This window comes from Conger conger, chromosome 7, assembly GCF_963514075.1.
Source record: "Conger conger chromosome 7, fConCon1.1, whole genome shotgun sequence".
In the NCBI taxonomy this organism is placed as follows: Eukaryota; Metazoa; Chordata; class Actinopteri; order Anguilliformes; family Congridae; genus Conger; species Conger conger.
The window spans coordinates 43,481,966-43,508,970 of record NC_083766.1 but is presented as its reverse complement, the minus strand read 5'-3'; the positions used below and the strand labels follow the sequence as shown (position 1 = coordinate 43,508,970).

The 27,005-nt window shown below is 38.6% G+C and overlaps 1 protein-coding gene and 1 long non-coding RNA gene across 2 annotated transcripts in view; one reads left to right on the top strand and one right to left on the bottom strand.

The window, feature by feature from the left end:
* The window catches only part of tmem132e (transmembrane protein 132E), a 583,657-nt gene that overhangs the window by 299,181 nt on the left and 257,471 nt on the right, over positions 1 to 27,005 (top strand). The window lies entirely within an intron of this gene.
* Positions 1 to 27,005, bottom strand: part of LOC133132369 (uncharacterized) — a 30,565-nt gene that overhangs the window by 2,650 nt on the left and 910 nt on the right. The window contains exons 2-3 of the long non-coding RNA XR_009709124.1: positions 26,401 to 26,550; positions 9,755 to 9,835 (exon numbers count right to left, since the gene is read on the bottom strand). This is a non-coding gene — a long non-coding RNA (uncharacterized LOC133132369). The remainder of the gene's footprint in view (positions 1 to 9,754; positions 9,836 to 26,400; positions 26,551 to 27,005) is intronic.

Below are 27,005 nucleotides of genomic sequence, written 5' to 3'. Positions count from 1 at the left end.
AATTTTAATTTCTCTTTTATATTGTGTCATTCCATCACTTCCTGTTTCACAAGAGTATAAAAATGAAGTAATGAGCATGCAAAATCCCTGTGTCAACCATGAGCATGGGAAAAAAAGAACTGATAAGAGATGATAATTGGTAGTTGGATAATGGGTACAAATACATACATAAGAGGTTATACATATCACATAGCACTGTAAAAGTAATAATAAAAAGGAATAAAAAACATGGAATGGTTGAAAACTAGCCGGGAAAAGGATGCAAGTCCATATTATACCCGCAGACGGTAAGGAAGATGGTGAGGGAGGCCATTAGTAACCCAAGGATTGCAGTTTAAGAATTGCAGATTGGTTGTGGCTGTATAAGGAGGAGACAATTTTATCGGCAGGCTAGTGACTTGGCGAAAAAGCACACGGTAAGAACTTTTAAAATGCAGAGCTGTTCTAAAGTGAGCTCAGAAGCAAAAAGAAATGGCAGGACTAGGCTTAATCTGCATCTGCACTTTAATAATAATAATAATAACTTTATTTGTAAACAAAGTTACAAAGTGCTGAAATTTGAATCATATGGCAGTATTGGTTTATTAATATACTCTTACCTTTCATTTAAAAATGAAAAAGTAACTGTACTTTAAACATTTTTAAAAAATCTTCAACTGAGGCTAGATGCAAGAAAGCCTTGTTATGCAAGAAATCGGGAGCTATGATTCTGTGATGACATATACATTCCCCTCTAAAAGTATTGGAACAGCAAGGTCAATTCCTTTGTTTTTGCTACTCACTGAAGGCAATTGAGTTTGAGCTCAAAAGATGTACATGAGATGACAGATCCGAATTTGAGCTTTTATTTCCTTGTATTTTCATCTAGTTAAACAACTTAGAACATATTGCCTTTTGTGTCAGACCACCCAATTTTTTGGTGAGAAAAAGTATTGGAACATGTGACTGACAGGTGTTTCTTGTTGCCCAGATATGTCCGGTTAGATTGACTGGTTAAACAATACATAGTTCTGAATGTCGACGGCTTGGTTTTAGCCTTGGGTTTTGCTTGCATTTGTGTTAAAAAAGGTAAATCAAAATCAAGACCAGAGAGCTGTCTTTGGGATAAAAGCAAGGCATTCTGAAACTTAGAAAAGAGGGGGAAATGATCACAGCCATTGCACAAGCATTGTGGATAGCTCGTACGACTACTTGGAATCTCCTGAAAAATAAAGAACCCGTTGGGGTACTGAGCAACAGACATCGAACAGGCCGACCAAAGAAAATAACTGCAGTTGATGACAGAAACATTGTGAGAGCTGTGACAAAAAACCCAAAAACATCAGTCAGTGACATCACAAACAATCTCTACAGGGCAGGGGTGAAGTTATCTCAATCAAGTGTTCGAAGAGGCTAGACCACAAGTTGCAAACCACTCAAAATCGGAAGGCAAGATTACAATTTGCAAAGAAGTAGAGCGATGAGCCACAAAAGTTCTGAAACAAAGTTTTATGGACAAATGAGACCAAGAGTAACCTCTACCAATGTGATGGAAAGATCAAATTGTGGAGAAAGAAGGGATCTGCTCATAATGGTAGCAGCAGGATGAAAAACATATGGAGAAATGTGTCTTAACCAATTGGGAGGAACTTCATAATGCAGCAAGACAATGGCCCAAAGCACACTGCCAAAACAACAAAGGACTTCATTCGGGAGAAAAAGTGGAAGGTGTTAGACCAAGTCAATCACCAGACCTTAACCAAATTGAGCATGCATTTCACCTCCTGAAGAGGAGATTGAAGAGAACAACTGAAAGAGGCTGCAGTAAAAGCCTGGAAAAGCATCACAAAGGAAGAATGCAACAGTTTGGTGATGTCAAGGGGTTGCAGGCTTGATGCAGTTATCTCAAGCAGGAGATATGCTCACAAATATTCAGTGTAAAAAATTACTTTCATTTACTAAAATACGCTCTGTTCCAATACTTTTGCTCACCTAAAAATTGTTTGGTCTGATACAAAAAGGTATGTTCTAATTAGTTTAATACATCTAGGTGTAAATACCAGGAAATAAAAGCAGAAATTTTGAATACTCATATTCTTCTTTTTATCTCAACCCCAAATGTATTCAGTTTTTTGCAAAAACAAAGGAACTGGGCTTGCTATTCCAATACTTTTGGAGGGGACTGTACATGAAACCTAGAATCCTATAGAATGCCATTAACCAATGCATAGTGAAATTATAAATAATTTCAAAACCGTATGCAACTGCAGTACATGCCAGACTCAGGTTCTACGGTAGCTTTTAATGCTAACGTCTATTACAAACAAGCTATCTCTAAAATACATTCATATTTGCATGACACTGGAATACCAATGTCCACGCAACGACGGACGCATAACGTCGTCACCTAACAAGACATTCAAAATGACTCGCTGGCCTGCTTGCATATCAAGCTTATAGAACATACTCAAAGGTTTTTAAAATAGTGTAACATTTTACTCATGCTCCAGATCAAAACCCCATTTGATGGCCATTTCATTGAAAATGCAGCTGCTTGTGTTAACTACATTGACAATGAAAATGGAACGGGCTTTTCAAGCCAACCTGGAGAAATTTGTTCTCAAGTTACTGTATATTACGCTAGTGATTCTCTAGCTTGCATAGCGTTTCAACTTCAACCATTTGAAATGCAAGCCAACATCGCTACTACAAAATAACAGTAAAGAAAATAAGAAAATGTACGCTTCTGTTATGCTAATTAAACGGTGACATGAACATTATACTGAGTCTGAAATGCGTAATTTGGCAAACGCAAAAGATTAGCTAAGGTACGTTAACTAGGCAACAGTGAACAGCGGTGGACTCCGGTGCAGTTAAACTGACTGACTTTTCCAAATTAGTTTTCAAATGTCTGTTGAAATTTGACGTGGTTGCTCCCTCATCTTGATGAGTCTGAATTATTTAAACCCAAAGGCCATAATATGCGGAAATGAAACTTTAAGTATGCTGCATGAAACACAGTGTAGGATGTAGGTTGTGACATTGTTCACTTCATCATTTTCACAATGGCATTTCACGGACTCTTAATGCTCAAGTCCGAGTTATGGCCTGTGTTTATGGCTGCCGAAAGTACGGGCTCACTTTTCTTTAGTCCCTCAAAACTCATTGGCCTGAAGTTTGTTCTACAGCAAGACAATGATCCAAAACATACTCCTAAAGCAACAAAGCAGTTTTCAAAGCTAAAGAATTATTGAGTGGCCAAGTCAATCACCTGATCACAACCCAATTGAGCATGCTTGTCATATGCTGATGAGAACTTAAGGGGACCCCCAAAACAAGCATGAGCTAAAGATGGCTGATATACAGGTGTGGCAGAGCATCACCAGAGCAGATGGTGATGCCCATGAATCTCAGACTTCAAGCAGTCATTGCATGCAAAGGATATTTGGTGAAACCAAAATCTATATCAAATTTGTGTATTTCTATAAAGTATATTAAAAAAAAAAAGTATATAAAATCTGACAATGTGCACTTTAACCACATGTAATTATTTTTCTTATTACAAATCTTAAATAAATGATGGGTCTTTGTCCAAAGAATTACGGAGGGCACTGTATATAAATCGATGTTCATGTACATTTTTTTATTTTGGCCTGTTTTAGGCTTTCATCTTCATTGGCTGTCATAATCTGGATGTCTTAATGCAAAATTATTAAGTAAAAATATAGTTACCTAGCTAGCTATCTATACTTCAGGCTTAACTTTCCCTGCTCATCTAGGATCTGATTTCCCAAAATAACTAACTTTATGTCTGACGCTGGATCAATGGGTTATGTATTTTACACCACAAAAAAACAGCATCTCTGGTTAGTCTGTAGCTATCAAAACTCTATCAGTGTGTCTTGTTGGCTAATTTAGGTATGGATTGCCAGCTAGCTACATGCTTAGCTAACTAGCCTATATCAGAAATACCCTCAAATTAAAACAGACAGCCTGAACTTTACCTTCATAGTCATCATTTCATTAAAAAAAAAAAAAAACCAGCGTTGTAAAGAGTTATGTCCTCACTCTGAGCTTGTACTTGTTTATGCAGACATTTAGATGCTCAAGGGGGATATCGCTAAATATAATTGCTGAATTAGATGGATAGCTTCACTGGGCAAAACCTGTAACAACTGCTTTTTTTCAGTGCACGTACCAGTTTTGGAAGGGTTCCGTGATTCACCCCGCAGAAGTAGCAGCAGTTGAGTCGCTATACAGTTAGCTAGCTAAAGTTACACTGTTAAATGTGTCACAATGACCACACTATGGGCTGACGCAAAGCAGAATATAAATGCTCTAATAACGATTGCAATTTACAATGTATCCCATCACCAGTAAACTCACTCAGTGTTTAAAATACTGGAATAAACACTAAGTTTGAAAAAAATCTGACAATAATAGTGTTTTGTGGCGCTGCCACCTTGTTCTACCGCATTCAACCAAAGACAATGTGCTCTTTGTCATGTTGTACTTCCTCCCAACATAACCCCCATCAATTCTCCCTTAAGTTTCTCGGGAGATCAAGTGAGAAAACAAGGGAGTAATCTTTGTCATGACCAGTTTGAGTAATATCGTAAACAATCATGTTTTCCCCATATCGCAAACGGGGTCATCCCTATGTTCCCACATTTCTAAGATTTAATTTTTTTTCAAAATTAAATGTTTATTATTGATCGTGTAAACTGAACTTTGTATATTTAGATGTCAAAATAGTCCTCAAAGGACAGCACTTGCAGTGCCTGGCACATAAAAGGTTGAAAAGTACTGATGTAGAGCCCTTTCCAGTTTTAAGTGAACTGCATAAATAGTGTATTTTTTTTTCTTATTTCGTTTGTTTGCTTGTTCATTAAAAACTTATAGATAATTGAACGTGTACTGTGTCTAAATTGCACAAACATACACTGGATTTCTTCAGGTCCCATGCAAGCAGCCTGCTGAGTGTGAAGTCAACTGAACATAGAGCTGTGGGAACATAGAGCTGTGGGAACACAGGGCTGTGGGAACATAGAGCTGTGGGAACATCGACACGCTCCCTCGCAAACAATGACATTAGCTGACATTGACTGATAAATGAAATGGACAGTGCATGTAGCTAGCTTGCTGCTAACAGTTCAGAAGGTACTGCCTCGTACCTGCTATACACACAGTCATCTTGCATTGTTATATTCGTATATTTAGCTATATTGAACAGAATGAAATTGTCATATATCCAATGCAGGCAAAATTGAATGAAGATAAGTAGTGGTTTAAACAGCAGCACAAACACACAGTGCAAACATCGTGTAGGATGAAGGTGGCCGGTATCCACTGATGCGGGGGCAGTTTGGCACTTTCCACACTAATAAGGTTATTGTTGTTATTATTACTATTGATTTATATTGCTATTGTTATGGTAATACTCATATCAAGGGATAGGCCTACTTCAACTGAGTGAAGACAAGTGTGATATAACAGTCGGATTCTAGAGAACGGCTGTTGTATGCAGGAAGAAACTCACGCTGTGCGGCCGTTGGAAATATTTTAGAAATTACCTGCAAGAGGGTTGCTGTAATGTTACCTACAGATTTGCAGCTATCAACAGCTAGCACATCCTGGTATGAGGCATGACATCTTCTCTGTTCATTCTCTTTCACTGCCCACCGCTACATCAATTACATGGATAGCTATCATAGCTAGCAAGATAGGCAGAGCTAGCTAGTAACTGGCTCTGAACATGCTGTAACGTTAGCTAGTTTGAACAGGGAAGTTCAAAGTTCAAACTTTGTCTCCTATGGCTGGTTGGTCTGCTATTGAAATGATGTTGTGATGGAGCTGTGATGTTTATTTTTCTGTTGTTACGCTCCAGGGTGATATTTCCCCATAGGATCGAGGATTAGATTTCCCTCCCCAAATCCTAATCTTAACCATTAGTAGATAAAAAAACAACAAAAACGGACTTCCTTGTTTTTATCCTTGTTTTTTTAACACCAGACAATGTTGCTACGGCAAACTGGAAAGAAAAAACTTAAATGCTCATGAGATTCGACCCAAGCATGTTGCCTACGTCATCCAGTATCTATGCAGATTCTGTGCAGATGTGTTTCTCAATCCCGGAGGTTCATATGGCGAAGCATCAATTGGCCCTTGCTGGGGTTTATATGGTTAGTGTCATAGTCTTGTCATTCTCCAATGACCCCTAGATCAGATCTAGTGATAGTGATTGAGCAGGGGAGGGTGTGTTGCGTACTCCTCCAAACATGATGACACAACCTTGTACTCTCTGCATGATTGCTGTGTAAAATAGTGGTGGACTGCCAGTGTGTGTATTGTGTGTATTGGCTCCCATGCTCCCTGTGACATTCTGAGGTATGTTGCGGCGGAATTAGATACATAGATACATCCGGGTGGGAAAAGAGAGATATAATTTGGGGAAAACAGCGGATATAAAGTTTGAATGACCCTCTTAAAATGCAGGGTTTGTACTTTTTTTGCAGGGGTTTTGGGTCTCTTGAAAAAAAGTGCCTCATAGAAACACATAGTACTAAGCTGGTAATAAAACATTACAATGGGCAATACACCCTTTTAACAAGTGGTAATGCCTTATAAACACTGATGAACTCATGAAACACTACAGTAAAAGAGACAATTACCCCCACTGCATCCCCCCTCATCAAGTAGACAAACACTATAAGCAAAACATGTGAAACAAACACGTGACCAATTCAGATACTAATCAGGGATGCACACCATAGGCATATATTCACCCTCTACCTCCTCCCTGCAGACATCAGATGCCATGATCTGATCTGTTCACAATTCAATGAAAGATTTGCACAAAATTAGACTTACCCACTCTTAAGTCAGGGTTCAGCCCATATGCTCTATGTACATTGTAACTAAATTATTCTTTCAGATATTTTGAATAAATACTCATAAACCAACAAGATGTTGTGGACATTTGTTATTATACTATGTTAAGCAAGGCTATATGATTATATATACTGTATGTATGTGTGTATGTACAGTATATATACACACTAGGGGTGAGTGAGTACTGCATTATTCGTATCGGATTCCATGTCCAGTAAACCAATTACATTATCTGTATCCGTATCCGTTACTATTTCTTTAACAACCCTGACCATAGAATGCAGTATGTCTGACCCAGGTAGAAAGCTCGCTCCGTACAAAGTGCCACGATTCATGCTTTGAAATGTTTGGGGCGTTATGGATTTATTCAGCGCAATAATTAAGGTGTGTTCAAACCACTTCAGATCACAGGTAATCTGACCAGAAAAATCTGTAAGACATAACAAGCAAGCTCACTAGCTAGCTACCTACATTAACATTACAACAATCTAGAAAATCCCCCAGAGCACAATCCCAGTACTTAGCTAGCTGGCTAGTAAAGATGTTCAAAAGTGAATAATTAAATAACAACAATCACCACCAAAAAAAGCTAATATTAAAATAATGTCCATGTCCACAAAATCGTGACTGCATTCCTCCTCCCTTACAATTAGCTAAATTATAGTTAAGTAGCTATATCCTCAATCTACAATTGTAACAAGTTCGCACAACAGTCTCTTGACATACACAAGAGAGAAGTGAGTAAAAATAACAGCAGGCAGTAGATCTCAGGGGGAGGAACTGGCCTCTATCACGAATCAGTGTTAACTTCATGTCACTGATGTACAGCTACTGCAGCCAATGTAAAAAAAATGATAAATAAAGCAGGCCAATTCTCTGATCACGGATAATTACTTGTACAACATTCATATTGAGAAAAAAGTCAATACTTGTTACCAGTACTCATCTGAAACGAATACTTGGCTCACCCCTACTCATCATATGGTTAACAGTGGTTGACCAGACCAATGTTATCTTGTGTTTGCAGAACTTCAACCATTTTGAAATCTTACAATATTCCACTTGTGTTCTGAATAAACTCTGCTAATTTAGAACTTGAACTATTAATATAATTACTTAATAACTACTAATATAATTTGTATTTGCATATTTGAAAAGAAAAGAGAACCATTTTCTTTAATGGTTTACAATTAAACAAATAAACGACTCACTCATGCTACCCTCCAAATTCAAATTTGAAATATACACATATATTTCTAAATGTTAAACTGTTTCATTTAATCTAGTCTTGAATAGCACATACGTATGTAGGCTTCATTGATTAAGTCATGTCTCTATCATTATGGATACTTAAATTGATATTTCATCCCAAAATAAAAATGTCTTAGCTGTTCTCTTACCTTGAAAATAGCCTTATGGCTAAATTAATACATATTGCATCGTAGATTCTGTATTGGTCTTAATACCAAAATCAATGGAAAAAATATGAACCGGCTAATTTAAGACCAAATGCTTTCTTTTCTTTGCCATTCATTTGGGATTGAGCAAGGTAAGGTATGTATGGAAAAGATCTTCAAAATATAAATGCTGGTGCACTTCTGGGTGCATTTAATTCAGAACTGAGTATGTGTAATGTCTATGTGAGACCACACAAAATATTGTGTATATATGTGGGTTGCACTACTAAATCATACCATCCTCATATAATAATGTTATAATGACAATAAACATAATAATAATAATAATAATAATAATAATAATTATTATTATTATTATTAAACTTGTATTTACAATTGTATATAGCACTTTTCACGAACCCAAATAATTTACACAAATGGGACAATTACAATATGACTGATTATTTTTATTTTTATTTATTATTTATTTAAACAGGGAGGACCCATGTGTCTCATTGAAACATAGTGGTCTGTGAACAGAAATCAGTAGAAGCAGTACAATACAACAGGAAATATAACTATACATTAAAAAATATAAACTAATATAATTTAAAAGTAAAATCAATCAAATCAATATACGAATTCTACAGAACACGTACAAATGTTCTCTTCTGTGATCTGATTGTACAATTGTCTGAACATCAATTTTCATGGCTGCTACCATTAGTTCAGATATACACTATGTACTTATGTAATTTGGCAGTGATTACCTCTTTTAGAAATGAATCAACTCTTTAAGTCCTGCGTTCCTCTGAAAATAAAGTATTTAGTTATTGATTCAAAGACAATATTTGACTGAATCAGTGCCTGCCCAGTGGTACATGTTGTTTGAAGTAGACCACCATAGTTACAGTACCTGAGGAATACAAAGGGTTCTGGCAATACCTAGCCCTCTCCTTCACTGACAGCTTCCCATGTTCTAAGTTTAAGTTCATTTTCATTTTGACTGCAAAAATGTAGAGCCTTATTTTCCAGAATCAACTAGGCATGGTGCAGTCACTGGTGAGATGCATGGCACACTGGGCATGACATTTTCGGTGCCAAAATGAAGCAAAGGGCTCATATCAAGGCATGTGGCGCAGGTATTAAATGGGCTGGATTGTCCGAAAAACAGGAATGAAAATTATAATGAAGAAGAAACAATTAACAACAAATAAACTGTTGCCTATGCAGTTTTCCTGGTTGTGGGATTTAGCTATATAAGACAAACTGAACAGCATAAGATCCATGGAAACTGTTAATTGGCTTTTGAGTAGGCTGATCATGCACACATGTGTAAGCCCCAAATATAGCAATATACCATAGACTGGGCTCCAACTTATGCCTTAGACCTGGGTTGAGCAGGTGGGTGGGGAAAGAGTGAAATGCGGACCTGTCTGACTGGAAAATTGCAATAAGCTTCACCAAAATGGTAATGAGCTGCTCACCCTTGACACACCCTGAGCAGTGGCTCTCCTCCCACTTCAGCGTGCCACAAGTCCCAAAATTGCTGGATGCATCTGGTTTGTCTGGAAAATACAAAATCAGGAGGTTTCAGAAAGGATTCAGAAGGAGGTGCCTGTTGTGTCACCTTAAATGTCAGTGTCATTATGACATGTGTCAGTCTCTCCCTGACCCACTTTCGCCTTGGGCTTCCCAGTCAGCCAATCAATTTCAATTCTGTATTCAGCACTGTTCTGTGGTGCAAATACCCGTACAGTGACATACTGTATATTATGTTTGTATTCATAATAATATTAATTGCTACGAAATGCACAGTTTGTTTGTCAATATTCCACCACCGCCAAGGAGTTCTACATCAAAGAACTCTTCATCAAAAGATAAGAAGTGAGAACATTTGTAGAAAGCTGAATGACTGGTCAGGACAGGCTATGCAGGAACCACCTTACTATGCAGTGCTCTATCTGCCGCACATAAAAATGAAGATAACATGACAATAATGTTACATGAATTTGCATTAACAAATGTAGTTGTTGGGGACAGCTCTTCAGAGCGTATTGCCTTATTAAAGAAAAAAAAAAAAACGATATTATTTCTTCATTATTTGTATCACATTGTTCAGTAGTATGTCGTAGTTATGTAGCTATGAAGAACTGTGATTCAACATGGAATTGGAAAAACACTGTTGTGAGTCACTTTATTAGAGAAAGGATTTCAATGGCCACACAGCCCATGTTGTGTGTAAAGCTTCCTACACTATGCAGCTTTGAGTGACTGCTGAGTGGTTGTGCATTGTAAATTTGTGATCACCCTATATAATGCTCAGTTCAACATTCAAAGAGAAGCTGAAAACAAAATGCACTTTTTCCTTAATTTAGTAAATTCTTCATAACTATATGTCGTAGTACGTATTATATTCCACAAGTTATTTTTCATCCATTTCCTGGAAAACAATTGTGTTCATTGTGTTCCAGTGGGCGTGTATGTCCTTCAAATTTCTGAAATTGTCCATTCCCCTTCCAATCAATATCCTTTTCACAGAGTGGCAGGCATCATCATTTGATGTCCTCCCCCTCTGACTCTGCACCTTTCAAAAAAGCCTGAAAGCTCTGTTTCACTCGTGTGCATATCATATTGTGGAAGCTTGTGCTGAAACTTCTGTTTCAATTTGCTTTAAAGGGTACCTGTACCCCAAACAAGCATATGCCTAAATCTGTTCAATATATCATACAAATAACTTTTCCCATTCTCGTAAGCTAAATAGGTCATGCATAACAACACATTTAATTTATTTTATCGGACTATATAATGTTGAATACTTGCGAAGGACAAGGTCATTGTGACATCAAGTTATTGCAAGCCAGGAGCTAATGCAAGCCACTTATTTTATTGCCGGTATTACTGGGGCATTTGAGTGCAAGGCGTATGGTTGTCATAATAAGCAGAATAACAAGGAAAAAGTACTTTTGCGTGCCAAAGCCAGTGACAGCAGAAAAGGCATTAAAAGGGGTTTGATAGGATCAGGACACACTAAAAATGCTCCCATTCAGCTGTTTGCTCCGTTGTTTGCGAGGATCATTTCAAGTTTATATGCTTTGAACGAAACCCTAAAGCAGAACTTTCAGGATGTCCTGAGAGAACAAAACTAAAAACTAATACCAATATTTGTACACAAAAAGGCGAAGACAGTTGATGAACGTGCTGCCAGTCAGGACAAGGAAAAGGTTACGATCATATGTCAAAACTAACATTACAGCTGTGTGTGAGTCAGTTACTTCAATTGACCCCCCTGTTTTATGCAATCCTCGATAATCCCTCTTCAGTTGTTCATACAAATAACCAGTCTAAGTTTCAGAATAAAACTGCAAATTCCACATGATTTTTGCTTATATACTGTGTTCACTTTGGATTTAGTGGTTTCCTTTTTGAGCTGTCAATGACTTGATGTCACGGTGGCCATGCCATTTTGAGTCTCCTGTCAAGCGATGCTTTATGTGGTTAAATAACTTCAAGCATAAAGTATAAATATGTTGTTATGTGTGACTTATTTAGAATGGGAAAAGTTCTGGACTTCCGGTGAGCGTGCGCCTAAGATGGTCGCATAATGAAGAGTGGCGTAGCCAACTCGCTAAAACTCTCAGATAAATATATTATAGGATCGTGTAACTTCAATTTCTTTTAGTGTGGGAGACGATGGAAAATGGGGGAACCACATAAAAGTAAATATTTTACCCGGAACCCAACTAAAAGTCAGCGAACTAAATCTACTCAACCTCAGCCTACATCTGAAACAACAAAGATGGCGACTGAGACTGAGGAAATCCCTCCCGTAGCTAAACCTGTAGCTAATGTAGGAACTACAACTTCCACATTCCCACAGGACAATTCCGCGACGTCCACCCTGCATGACGTCTAGCTTGGTTCAGCCAATCCCGTAATGGCGGGAGCAATCAACTTTCCCGTATAAGAGCAAGACACGTTCTTGGGATCTTTCTTCTGCTTCTTCTCTTCACTCTCTTCTCCCACTTCTTCGACGCACCATTTTTGGCCATTCGCTTCAGCTCATCTGCTCCGAGACTCGGACAGAGGCTGAATGCTGCACAGCGCACTACCAGGCCTACGGACACACCCAGTTACCTCGCAGTAACTTCGTGGCCTATAGCGAGTGGAAACTGGTGTACGCGGAACGCGACAGCAAAGCTCATCAAAGAACAACAGCAACAAACTTTTCCAGCCGGAAAAGGGACCAACGAACATCCTTCCAGCAACCGAGCGGACCAGACAACAACGCGCGGCTAAGACGGGAACGCCCCAGCTTTGCACACCTCTCCAGGACATGCATTCACAGCACCATCGCGGCTCCTATAAGGACAGCACGTCTTTTGGATCCAATGCGTATGGACTCAGTAAGAGAACAAACATTCAAGCATAGCCAGTGTTTAGTTTAGTCTTGACTGATATTGTGAATCTGTGTTCTATATTTGCCGTCTTACCATTTGAATGTATTCTGTTAGCCATGTATGTACGTGAATTGATTAGTCGTCTTTCGCACATATATAGAGTGAACTACACAAGTAGTCGCTCTTCTCACAGCTAACACTGACACTCATTAACACACCCAGAACTCTAGCTTACCCAAGCTAGCTACTCCCACTTTTACCTTTCCTTTGTTCAAGCGACTTGCGCGCGCCCACACACACACACGCACACACACACACACACACCCTAACTTCCCTTACTAATTCCCATTAGTTTATCTGTTCTGTGTTTGTACGTTGTTTAATAAATATATTTTATTAAACCACGGTGTCCATTTTGGAATCACATAGACATGAGAGCCGAGTTAAAGCAGTCTTTCGAAGAACTTCCAACCTTCAGGTTATCGGTGTATTCAATCATTAATATTGGTTATTTTAATTATTAATTGAAATACTAAATTTGGGGTTGGATATTTCTGATAACAGTAATTTTATGAGACTTATTACTTTTTGCAGTTATACTGCTACATAACATTAACTGGCGCCCCGGTAAAATCCCTCCATTATTTGGCGGCCCGTGCGAGGACCGTACATAATTTGGAGCCCCGTGCGAGGACCCCGACATATTTTGGAGCCCGTGCGAGGACCCCTACACTAACATAGCTAAAAGGCATTTGAGCCATTCTCAAGATTATGGTTAAAGACATGTCAGGAGTGAAAAGTGGAGTAGCTTCTTTGAATGAAACGGTCAATAAACTCGGGGGCAGAATTACCGAAGCCAAATCAAGAATCTCCAAGCTAGAGAACAAGAACACTAAACAGGACCCGGTGGTTGACGAGCTGGTAAAGCAAAACAAGCTGTTGAGGGGGAAGATTTTGGCTTTGGAGGGCGCCAGAATATTCGTATAGCTGGTGTTAAGGAGAGAATGGAGGGCCATGATATTGATGCGTTTCTTAAAACACTGCTACACGAGAACCTGGGCATAGACGCTAATGGATGGTATGAAGCTGACAGGATTCACCGCGTTGGCCCGGCTCCCAATACTGATAACCCTAGGCCGAGACACATCATCGTACGTTTCCTGCGAGATAAGGCTAAATCTGCGGTGCTGACAGCTGCAAGAAAGAAGAAGGTGGTGATGTGGAGAAATGCTAGAATTTACTTCTTTCAAGACTATGCCCAGGACGTACAAGAAAAACGCAAGAGATATGACGAAGTAAGACGAATGCTGCAGGAACGGAAAATGGAATACTCGCTGCGGTATCCAGCCACGATGACCTTCACGTTGAACAAGCGGCGATCCGACTTTGTCAGCCCGGGAGAGGTGAAGAAGTTCCTGTACTGCAGGGGACCGCTGGATACGGCTGAATCTACCGAGGAACAAGGGTTTGTCGTCGAGGAACAAGCAAATGCTGAGGAACATGTAACTCGCACCGATGACTGGGAATAAGTTGGATGTTGAACTCTGGACGGCCGCAGCAATGATTGTGTTTTCATTTCGTGGGAGACCATTACCTGCAAAAGGGCTGTACTGGATATAGTTAACGCACTAACTGGGCTGCCGCAACAGGTGGACATGTTTTATGTTTGTTATTTTTCTGCACACATTCGGATGGCCTGGTAAGGACTAATGTTACCCTCATTTCCATACAGGTTAAACGGAGGTTGCTTCTAAATCTACATGGTAGACTAACGTTACTTTTATTTATGATGTGACATTTTTGTTATCCGGTGCTGCTCCCTAGTGTTTGAAATCTTTGCTGCTGGTCTATTGTTTTCTTGAAACATTATGGTTCCCAGGGAAATTAATCATTTCTGAGTTTGGGTATGAATGTTATGCGATCAATACAGTATTGTTTTTCATGAGAGATGAGAGTGGCGGGGGGGTTGGCTTGCCAAGATAGGGCCATCAGCGGGACCAATAAGCTTCACGGACGCGCCAATAGGCTAATTGTGTGAGTAGTTGGCAATTGGTGCCAGCTTTTTGTTTTTGTTTTGTTTTGGATAACCCCTTTTTTTTATATGGGTTGGGTTTATGTTATGTGTTTGTTGTGTAGCCATATGAGGTTTGCATTACAGTCAGCATTAATGGAGGTACAGGACAGCCGTCACCTCTCTCCAGATAAAGGTTTCCCGGGGGCCGGTCTATCCTATCAGACCCTAGTCATTGAGAATACTGGATGTAGTAATTGGGTAGGCTTATGGGGATAATTAAAATGGTATCGTGGAACGTAGCGGGTTGTAAACATGGTATAAAGAGAAAGAAAATTTTAACTTACCTGAAGCAAAAGAAGACTGATATAGCCTTTATTCAGGAAACTCATTTGAATGAAGAGGAGTCTGCTAAATTAAAAAGGGAGTGGGTTATTATTCTGTAATTATTCTGGTCAAGAAAAATTTAGATTTGCGGGTGTTGAACCAAGTATCAGACAAAGAGGGTAGATGGGTGGTACTAGATGCTATAATGGAAGGTCAGAGAATAACTATGGCTAACATTTATGGTCCAAATTCAAATTCATGTCCAAGGCTCTAGTTGATCATGCACCTGTGGATGTGGTTATAACCCCCATAGAAAATGTGGCACAGGAGCCAAGATGGCGTTTTAATAACTTCATGTTGAATAAAGAAGGAGATTGTACACTCATTAGAACAGTGATGGCTGAATTTTGGGAATTTAATGAGGGTTCGATTTCAGATAAAGGGGTGATGTGGGATGCATTGAAAGCTTACGTGAGGGGCCGCCTTATTCAACAGAGTGCATTAGTTAAGAGAACAGAAAGTAGGAGAATGGTGAAGTTAGAGCAAGATATCAAGAATCTTGAAAAAAAAACATATGCAGCGCCCAGACCCGGAAAACTTGGCGTAGCCTTAATAAACTAAACCTGGACCTGAACGATATCTCACAAAAGAAAGCTGAGTTTGCAATATTTTGTACAAAACAGAGATATTACGAGCAAGGAGAGAGAGCGGGCAAACTGCTAGCACACAGGGCAAAACAGTTACAAACCCAAAACATTATTCCCTCAATATATGACAGGGCCAATAACTTAATCACCAATAAAAAGAAAATTAATGAGGTTTTTAAGACTTTTTACAGTGAGCTTTATACATCACAATGGTCAATGGATGAATCTAAACTAGAGAGCTTTTTTTCTTTAATCAACATGCCAACCCTAACCGAGGCTCAGAGAGATGCCTTAGAAGGAGACATCTCTATAGAAGAAATCCAGCAAGCAATAATGAGTCTTAGCCCGGGGAAAGCACCGGGAAATGATGGGTTTAACTTCTGACTTTTATAAAAAATGTATGGAAGAGCTAGCCCCAAGATTAAAGACTGTATATCAAGATGCATTACAGAAAGGCAAGCTTCCAGAAAGCATGAGGGCAGCGGTGATTACATTACTTCATAAGAAAGGGTATTGTATTGTGGTAGCTACTGTCCAATCTCATTAATAAATGAAAGGTTCTGGCAACCAGATTGGAGGATGTGGTCCCACTTCTGATACACCCAGACCAAGTGGGGTTCGTTAAAGGTAGAAGCTCATCTGATAATCTACGACGACTCTTGCATCTCCTGTGGAAAACAAGGAATAAGGATGATCCAGTGGTTGCCTTCTCTCTGGACGCAGAGAAGGCTTTTGATAAGGTAGAGTTCTCTCTTCTGTTTCGCACTCTGGAAAAATATGGCTTTGGCCCATCATTTATGCAATGGGTTAGGTTGATGTATACAGATCCTATGGCCACAGTTGTCTCCAATGGTATTATATCATCTTCTTTCAGTATGAACCGCGGGACGAGGTAGGGTTCACCTCTCTCGCCTCAAATCTTCGCTCTTTTTTTAGAACCTCTAGCCCTTGCCTTACGAGGGAATAAGAACATAATGGGAATACAAATGGGACAGGAAGAACACAAACTGTTTTTATATGCGGACAATATTTTATTGGTGACCAGTAACCCTGGGAGAGCAGCACCAGAGGACTATAGACTCTTTTTCTGAGATATCAGGATATACGATCAATTGGATTAAATCAGAAGCCATGCCATTATCTAAATTGTGCCCTCCAGCCATTAGAGATAAATGGCAGTTTAGATGGATGCCTATGGGCGTGACATATTTGGGGATTAAACTAATACCGGGCCTACATAAAATAATGGAATCAAATATATCTCCCATCGTTGACAATATTCAATCTATGCTGCAGAACTGGGCCAAAATGAATATCTCATTATTGGGTAGAGTCAACCTGGTTAAAATGATCATAGCACCTAAGATACAGTATATTACATATACATGCTACCATTGTCATTTCCCAAAGTCTTATTGAAGCAGTACAATGCTGTAATTGAACACTATGTCTGGAGGGGAAAGAAACCTTTATTCAACCGTACTAAATTATATGCAGCTAAAGAAAATGGTGGGCTGTCGCTCTCAAGGATGGACTGGTACTATTGTGCCTTTTCTCTCTCTCAGTTATCTAAAATGAACATTCCCCCTGGCCAGGCCCCTGTTTGGGTTAAGATGGAGGAGGAATTGGTACAGTGGTGTGAAAAAGTGTTTGCCCCCTTTCTGATTTCTTTGCATGTTTGTCACACTTAAATGTTTCAGATCATCAAACAAATTTAAATATTAGTCAAAGACAACACAAGTAAACACAAAATGCAGTTTTTAAATGAAGGTTTTTATTATTAAGGGAGAAAAAAAAATCCAAACCTACATGGCCCTGTGTGAAAAAGTGATTGCCCCCCCCCTGTTAAAACATAACTGTGGTTTATCAAACCTGAGTTCAATTTTCTGATTTCAATTTTGCCTGATTACTGCCACACCTGTTCTCAATCAAGAAGTCACTTAAATAGGACCTGCCTGACAAAGTAGACAAAATGATCCTCAAAAGCTAGATATCATGCCGAGATATAAAGAAATTCAGGAACAAATGAGAAAGAAAGTAATTGAGATCTATCAGTCTGGAAAAGGTTATAAAGCCATTTCTAAAGCTTTGGGACTCCAGCGAACCACAGTGAGAGCCATTATCCACAAATGGCGGAAACATGGAACAGTGGTGAACCTTCCCAGGAGTGGCCGGCCGACCAAAATTACCCCAAGAGCGCAGAGACGACTCATCCAAGAGGTCACAAAAGACCCCACAACAACATCCAAAGAACTGCAGGCCTCACTTGCCTCAGTTAAGGTCAGTGTTCATGACTCCACGATAAGAAAGAGACTGGGCAAAAATTGCCTGCATGGCAGAGTTCCAAGATGAAAACCACTGCTGAGCAAAAAGAACATTAAGGCTCGTCTCAATTTTGCCAGAAAACATCTTGATGTTCCCCAAGACGTTTGGGAAAATACTCTGTGGTCTGACGAGACAAAAGTTGAACTTTTTGGAAGGTGTGTGTCCCATTACATCTGGCGTAAAAGTAACACCGCATTTCAGAAAAAGAACATCATACCAACAGTAAAATATGGTGGTGGTAGTGTGATGGCCTGGGGCTGTTTTGCTGCTTCAGGACCTGGAAGACTTGCTGTGATAAAATGGAACCATGAATTCTGCTGTCTACCAAAAAATACTGAAGGAGAATGTCCGGCCATCTGTTCGTGACCTCAAGCTGAAACGAACTTGGGTTCTGCAGCAGGACAATGATCCAAAACACACCAGTAAGTCCACCTCTGAATGGCTGAAGAAAAACAAAATGAAGACCTTGGAGTGGCCTAGTCAAAGTCCTGACCTGAATCCTATTGAGTTGCTGTGGCATGACCTTAAAAAGGTGGTTCATGCTCGAAAACCCTCCAATGTGGATGAATTACAACAATTCTGCAAAGATGAGTGGGCCAAAATTCCTCCACAGCACTGTAAGAGACTCATTGCAAGTTATCGCAAACGCTTGATTGCAGTTGTTGCTGCTAAGGGTGGCCCAACCAGTTATTAGGTTTAGGGGGCAATCACTTTTTCACACAGGGCCATGTAGGTTCGGATTTTTTTTCTCCCTTAATAATAAAAACCTTAATTTAAAAACTGCATTTTGTGTTTACTTGTGTCGTCTTTGACTAATATTTAGCCACAATAAGATCCGCACAGCCGTTGGGCCCTTGAGCAAGGCCCTTAACCCTGCATTGCTCCAGGGGAGGATTGTCTCCTGCTTAGTCTAATCAACTGTACATCGCTCTGGATAAGAGCGTCTGCCAAATGCCAATAACATAACATAACAAAATGTGTATTTGGGGGTGTTATTTTAGTTCTAAAAATGTTTTTGTTAATTTATTGACATTGTAGTATGGTTGTAAAATAAGAAAATGAGGACAACTGTATTCATTTGGTACAATGACAATGTGTAAATGTCCTGGAAAAAATATCAAAAAAAAGAAAAAAGTTATTTTTATGATACATTGAACAGATCTAGGCATATGCTAGTTTTGGGTACAAGTACACTTTAAACCTACTAGTAATGTCACACCTTTTCATTCAACATTTTTTCACTTGCATTCAAAGAATTATATGAAGCTATAATAATGTGTACATTTAAGCTGTCATTTTGTAAAGGTAGTCATTTATACTATACTAACAAACTGTTGATAAAAGAAGAAAATCAATGCAATATAATTGTAGCATTTATCACTGAAATGCTTGTGTAACATTTCCCAGCCTTGAGAGAGCCCAGCGTGCTTTCCTGTGACATTGGGTTATCAGGAGGATCACAATGTTGCAGAAAGATATCAATTTAGCATACTGGTGGCTATAGTTAGTTAATAACTAGCTGGTTGGGAAAGGCGGACAAATTTGATCGAACTGTTAACTCTGTCGACTGGATGCTGAGCTTTCAAATCACTGTTGTTTTGATGTAAAATATGCACAAAGTCACTCATGTTGCCTAGAAGTGTTATCTGCAATGTCATATAAAATTTCAATTCAAATAGCTTTATTGGCATGGGAAAATTGTGGTAGCGATATTTAAGTAACTTCGCTCCAAAAATCTGTTTTGCGGAGTAATCTTTTCACTTTCTTACCCAACTTTGTTCAGAGATTCTTATGGTCATGCGACCATTAAAATGACTGTTAGATAGGTATGATCCTTGATTTGTCCTCTAAAAAATAACATCTTTCCTGTGTCAGAAAGTAGGATTTTAGTGAAAAGGTGCAAAAAAAGGGCTAGTGTCACAAATGTACTCCCAGACCAGTCACAAAACCATTCAAACTAATTTCTCTGACATGCAGATATCAGTTCTGAAAACATAAAAAAAAATTCAAGCATATATTGCAGTACAATATAACAAGCGTTCCATAGCTAAACTGTCCCTGACAAAAAGACAAATATAATCCTTGTCTGTACACATTAATTTACATAGCCTACGTTTTTGACAAAAAATAGTTTGGCAGACAGATGTAAGGTGCATTTGAAGAAAAGTCTGATGTTTATGTTCAATATTTTTTTGTGTGGTAATGCAAAAAAGTGTACTTTGAAACAACAACAGTTAGTTACATTAATGACACTATAAAGAGGATATCAAAATTTAACCATCGGATGGCTAGACATTATGAGGGCTGTGAGCCCCCTTTCCCTGTATTAGTTCAATGCAAACTTGTGGTCTGAACTAATACAGGGAAAATACATGCAAAAATAATTTAGATATAATTGGGAGTAGGAGGCTAGGTTACTAGCCTAGGAAGGTGGGTTGCTAGTCTAGGCGAGTGAGTTGTCAGTCTAGGAGAGTGAGTTGCCAGCCTAGGCGTAACTGGGTCTCATTCACCACTGCTGTCTCATCAGTCGTCTTATTATTGGATTACTGCAATATGAGTATCCACCCTCGGATTCTCATACGTCTGATTTTTGGCACAAATCAAATGCCATTAAGATGTGCAATTGTAATTTCCAGTGTGCCATTCTCACTGCAGCTGTGACTCTGTACCACTCTCTGGAAATAGGACATTTCAGTTTTTCAGAGCGAAGATATCCGTGTTGGCGTTTTATCCTTCTTCAATTAGCCTGAGGCGCCTCCACTCGCAGGCAAACTTGCAAGGAGACATTTGAATGATGAAATGGAAGGCACTTTTGTGATTCTTTATGTTGACTGTTGGTCAAGTATGAATTATAGATCATATTGGATTTTCATCATTGCAGTCTCTTTTTTTGCTTACTTGGACAGGGTATGAAAGCAGTCGTAAATGTGATGCAGGTTATCTCACTTATTTAATTACCCTGAGCTCCAACAAAGCAAAAAATGTCTCAAGCCTGCCTCAGATGTCACATCAAATTGTCTTTACAGCTCTGATGTTAAGGGAGGGGGTGATCTCAGCAGCAATTCAGTGTAGCATCACAACTTGGTTAGTTTTGTCTAAAGGTATATCATTATTTCTTTAAACCACACTACTATGATACAGAATGTGGTATGCTCCATTTCTTTCTCACACCCATGGACATCTCAGTCAGAATAGCATTTCCATTCCCTCTCTTGCTCATGCCAATCACGTGACAGTTGGGCATTCATCACAGAGCTGAGCTCACCTGTTGTGATTGATAACTTGTCTCTGTGCGGTAATGGCTAAACTGATAGCAGGAGTGGGGAATGATGTATGGCCTTCGTAAGTATTCTGGCCTTGTGTTTGTTACCTGATAAAATCCACATTTCAGTTTGCCTGCACATTAAAATCCTCAATTTTATAAAAGGTTAAGAACAAATATGTTGTATTTCAATAGCCCTCACCATGCCAGGTTTTCCTTTGCCTGTTGTACTGAGCAAGATGTTTTTATTTTTGCTATTTCTTCCAAGAAAATAATCTAAAAATCTAAAAACATGAAATGCTCTAAAATTACCTGGAAGGACACCAATGTTGTCTTTTAATTATAGTTCACATCCAGAAAACCAGATCTAAAAGTTTGGCTGCAAGTGTAAATTACAAAACCTGTTCTGTGTTGCATTTTCTTCTCATCAATCTGGATGATTACCATTGTACTGAATGCTTTCATGTACTAGGCTTAAATGAAAACATAGGTCACTACCATTGGTCCAATCCCTCTACTTTCATTATCTAATTGCTCAAGCTAAACAAACAGTAAAACTGAACAAGAATGTATGAAAATAAGTGATCTCATTGAGTGATGTCATGAAACAAGTTCACTTCCACAATTTGTCAAGCTTATCGTTCACATTTATATGTATACACAGCACATCCCAGTACACAGCCTCTACATCATAACAAACAGTGCAACCACAAGCCACTGAGCTGCAACCGGAACTTGATGAAAATGAAAGTGGGGCACCAATTATTTTGAATTAATTATATTTTGTCTTTTTCTCTTTTTATGTCTTCTTCCTGGATATGGCTGACTGTTATACTCATGCAGGTAAGTTATTTTCCTCTCCCTTACACTTGGCGATGCGTCATAATATTATTCAGCAAAAACCAAAAAAATAGGCTCTAGCCTGAATAAGCAGGGGTGAGTTTCCCGACAAACGTACTTCATGCACAATTTCAAGACAGCTCCCGAAAGATGTAAAAATATGTTTTCAAGATTTACTCCAAGAGTTAAGTGAGTTAACTCTTCTGGCATTGGCAGCGGGTGAGTTTTTTACTCGGGAACGTAGGCTACCACGTCTTCCGGATATATATATTTTTTTACAGACCCACTTTGAAATAGATATGATGCAAAACAGAGACAAAATAATTACCTTGGATCATATTTGGAGGGTTTTTCATTTTCATACATCTTTCCAGAATCTGACTTCATGAGAAACATCGCTAAAATCCATCCAAATGAGTTCTACGGGTAAGCAAACGATCCAAAAATCTGAGTTTCATTGCGCACAATATTTCGGAGAATAGTACATTCGCCACCTGTGTCTTCAGGTGTGTTGCAATACTGAGGCTTGTTTCATGAAAGTTGCAACGTGCAAGCTAAGATCTGCAAGATGCAACAGATTTCTCTGGCATTGGAGCATTTCAGGAAGAAATCGCAATTGCAAGCCTCAACCGCATGTCGCAAGCGCATCCATGTAGGCAATCAGTAAATCGGCTATCATTCTCATGTGCCTGTTTCCTTTTCCATCAAGGTTTTGTGCACATCATTAGCGCTCCTCAGCAAAGTGGACTGGCCATGGGTGCCAGACACCGATAAAGAGTATCCAAAGGGTGGAAAATTTTTCATCAGATTCAAAAAAATATTTAGCTACGTTGTAAAATGTTTAATTTTAATGCTTTGTTTTATTTGAACTGTGAATTACATCAACCTTATACACCTAATATCATAGCCTACACTATAGTAACGTTAGGTGTTTTTTTATTTGTAATATTCAAATTTTGGCTCCTATGGTTTCCAGAAAAAAATTAGATGACTTGATAAAATTGTTGTAACATGAGATTAAATGTTTTTAAATGATTTGTCATTGTGTGTAGATTGCTGAGAAAAAATAAATAAATGTAATCAATTAAACACGGATCTTCTGTGAAACCTAAGAACGTTGCAATGAGCCATAAGTCAACCAACACCTACAGAAATTCTTTGATAACTCTAATACTGTAGCATTCAATTCCCTGTGGTGTTTGCATTTTATACCCCCTGAAATGTAACAAATGACTGTAGCTTGTCAATTGCTAGTTTAGAATGTAAACTGCAATAATAGGCCAGGTGGTGAACGTGCATTTATTTTCAACTGAGCTTACCATTTCAGCTTCATAAAAAATCAGCTATTTTTTGTAACCGTTTACAAATCAGTTTCGGTTAACCATTTAAACATTTAACCGTTCACACCCCTACCACATACACCTTCACAGTCTACACAAAATGGCACAAACTATAATTTCTTTACTGAGTCATTTTATTTTATTTTTAAAAACACGGTTTGCAAATATTGCAAGCAAATATTTTGGAAAAGTTTCATCACCACTTCATTTGGATAGCTACAGCTGTTCCACCTGCATAACAATGTGGTGGACCGGCAGGAAAAGTGAGCAGACTTGACTTGACTACATATTTGCACATTGTGACAAGTAGTGGATTTTAGCTGAATCATAGGTATTTGAAGAGTATTTGAAGATTCCAGATCTGTGCTTATCTCATTTCTGACTGAAATTAAGCATCCTGTAAAGTTGAGAGCTGCACGATGATACCCCCTTTACCGCATTGAGTCACATATGGTGCGTGCGTGCGAATGCATGCATGTTTGTGTGTGCTTTCTTATTCAAAGCACCAAGTATGTTTAGCAATGGTAGTGCACAAAATGAAATTATTTCATGAAATGAACACTATGATAAAGCAATATTTAAAAAATGAAATGCAGATACTAAACTAAATAGACTTGAAAGCTTGAACAGTGCAATTTTGTCCTTTCTTGAAACATGGCTATGACCTTGATCGAAGCCATCATACAGATGCACTGCACTGCAGCTTGTGCTGGTGAGACCTATTACCTCATAAGTCTCTGCTCCCAATCAATGGCCAAACTAGGCTCCTTTTTTTGCCGGCCAGAATTTAATAACCTGAAATGGATGTGATGGGGAGGCCTTGATTAAGAATCCTTGGCACACAGATCCTTGTGCGAAATGTCAGCTTTTTATGTCCAAGGTGCTCATGGACTCTGGACCTCATTTTACTTTATATGTCATCAAAACCACTAGTCCATTTTCAGATTCATTATTTTAAGACTGTTTTGCAGGGGAAAGCCATTCACTTTTTCTGTACCAGTCTGGGGGCAGGTACAGTGTTTATTGTATAGCATTGCATGCCTGAATGCAGTGCAGTGTGCTCTTTATGTATTTATTTATTTATTATTATTATTGTTATTATTGTTATTATTTTATCAGAAAATAGTCCCATTGAGATGTACATCTATTTTAAAATGGTTCTTCTTAAAGTATAAATGACTGACAAGCTCAGCCACTAACAAGGGCGAGTTTTGTTTTATGTTTTTAATGGTTGATTGTTAATACTGAAAATAATGCAAACTAGAAACTGCATTTCTGTAAATATAAATGAATGGAAACTAGTACATAGAAGAATACAAGATATACAATCAGTGAGCACTTTATTAGGTATTTGATTTTTTTTAGACCTATTGGTCTTCTGCTGCTGTAGCCTATCCACTGAAGAGGTTTGACACGTTGTGTGTTCAGAGATGCTCTTCTGCATACCACTGTTGTAACGTTATTTGTGTTACTGTCACTTTCCTGTCAGCTTTGACCAGTTTGGCCTTACTCCACTGACCTCTCTCATTTTTGCACGCAGAACTGCTGCTCACTGGATGTTTTTTGTTTTTCCATTCTCTGTAAACACTAGAGTCTGTTGTGCATGAAAATCCCAGAAGATCAGCAGTTTGAGTTATTCAAACCACCCTGTCTAGCACCAACGATCATTCCATTTCTTTCCCATTTTGGTCTGAAAAACAGTTGAACATGTCTGCATGCTTTTATGCATTTAGCTGCTGCCACATGATTTCCTGATTAAATATTTGCATTAACAAGCTGGTGTACAGGTCTACCGAATGAAGTGCTCAGTGAGTGTATTTGCCTAGATATTGGAATTAATATCACATATTCTCTGCAGGATCACAACAGATGAGCAGGTGTATGCAACATAGATGTTAACATCTAGGTTGTGTGTGTACTTCTGCATACAGATTGACTTGAAATCATCTGACCATGGCTGAAGTGGTTGAGGATCACTGAAATGATCAAAGGGCCACAGTCACTCTGGTCAAGCCAGTAGTGTACATCTTACATATTCAATTGTAAGGCCTTACAGCAATGCTTTCCAGTCTACTTCTCCACTATACCTTTACTCTTCAGCCTCTATTCTCCTATAACTAATCTCAGGAGTAAAACAGGAGATTGAATAAAGTGGTTTCGCTGCCAAGTTTGTAAATAACAAAGGGAAGTTGGCCTTTGCATGTTCATCGCTTATCCTGGCCCTGCCAGATCTCCTCTTATCCTTGGCCATATTATCCCACTTTACCATATCCCATGTCTTACATCCACAACTGTGTTGTGCAGTGTTATTTTTTGTTATTTTTTCCCACTCCAGAATATAGTAAAATCCTTAGGACATCTTAATTATTGAGAAATTGCCAAGGACGTTATTCATTACAGAATGTGCTATATTTACATCTGCCATTGACATTAAATAAATGGCATATAGTTAAGTATAAACAGAATCATGTAACATTGATATTTCTATGCGTTTTATTTCTCCTGCGTTCCTCTGAAAATAATTTATTTGGTTGTTGATTCAAAGAGAATACTTAATTGAAGCAGCCTGCCCAGTGGTACTTGAAGTAGACCACCATAGTTACAGTGCCCATAGCAGGTATTAATGCATTGTGTGTTGGAAGCCTTGTCAGTGCATAGGTCAAGATAATGTTCTCGGTGCATTTTGCCAATCATTATCTCTTTTTTAAAACATATTTTTTGGGTTATGACATTATCTCTCACTTAAAACTTTTTTTACTGTAAGGGAATTAAATCATATCTATATAAACAGTGGTTGCCCTGACCAATGATATCTTGTGTTATCAGAAAGTAAACCATTTCAAAATCTGCATTTCACAATATTCCACTAGCGTTCTGAATAAACTCTGCTAATTTTGGCATAATAAATTGAGCTACTAATGACTAATATAATTAGAATTTTTGACCATTTAAAAAGAACAGAGGTAGTTTAAGACACTTACTGATCAAATACATAATGGCCCGTACACGTAAACGTCACAGCAGCAACATGGCTCAGGCAGTAAGAGCAGTCGTCTGGCAGTCGGAGGGTTGCCGGTTCGATCCCCATCCCGGGCTGTGTCGAAGTGTCCCTGAGCAAGACACCTAACCCCCTGTGTATGAATGGGTGAATGAGAAGCATCAATTATACAGCGCTTTGGATAAAGGCGCTATATAAATGCCAACCATTTACCATATAAAATCGGTAAACATTAAAATCAGCAATAACATTAGCAACTAAACAACTGTAAAGAATTTAATAAGGATTTTAGTATCACTGTAAACATTCCCCCCTTTCCCCACACCACTTCAATGAACAATTCACAGCCATCTGCACTCAGAGCTGACTAGTGAAATAGTAGCACATTGTTGATCATATATTTGATATTAAACAATAGCAACTGTTAATGTATTGAAGTCACAGAATGATCAAGGGACATACACAGACTGACAGAGAAGGCCTATGTTTGTAGCCTGAGCTTTCATTGAAATGTAGCCTATCATATCTTTTAAAATGACTAATTTTTCTTGCCATTGTTCACATTTTATTCAGTTACCAAATAAAATT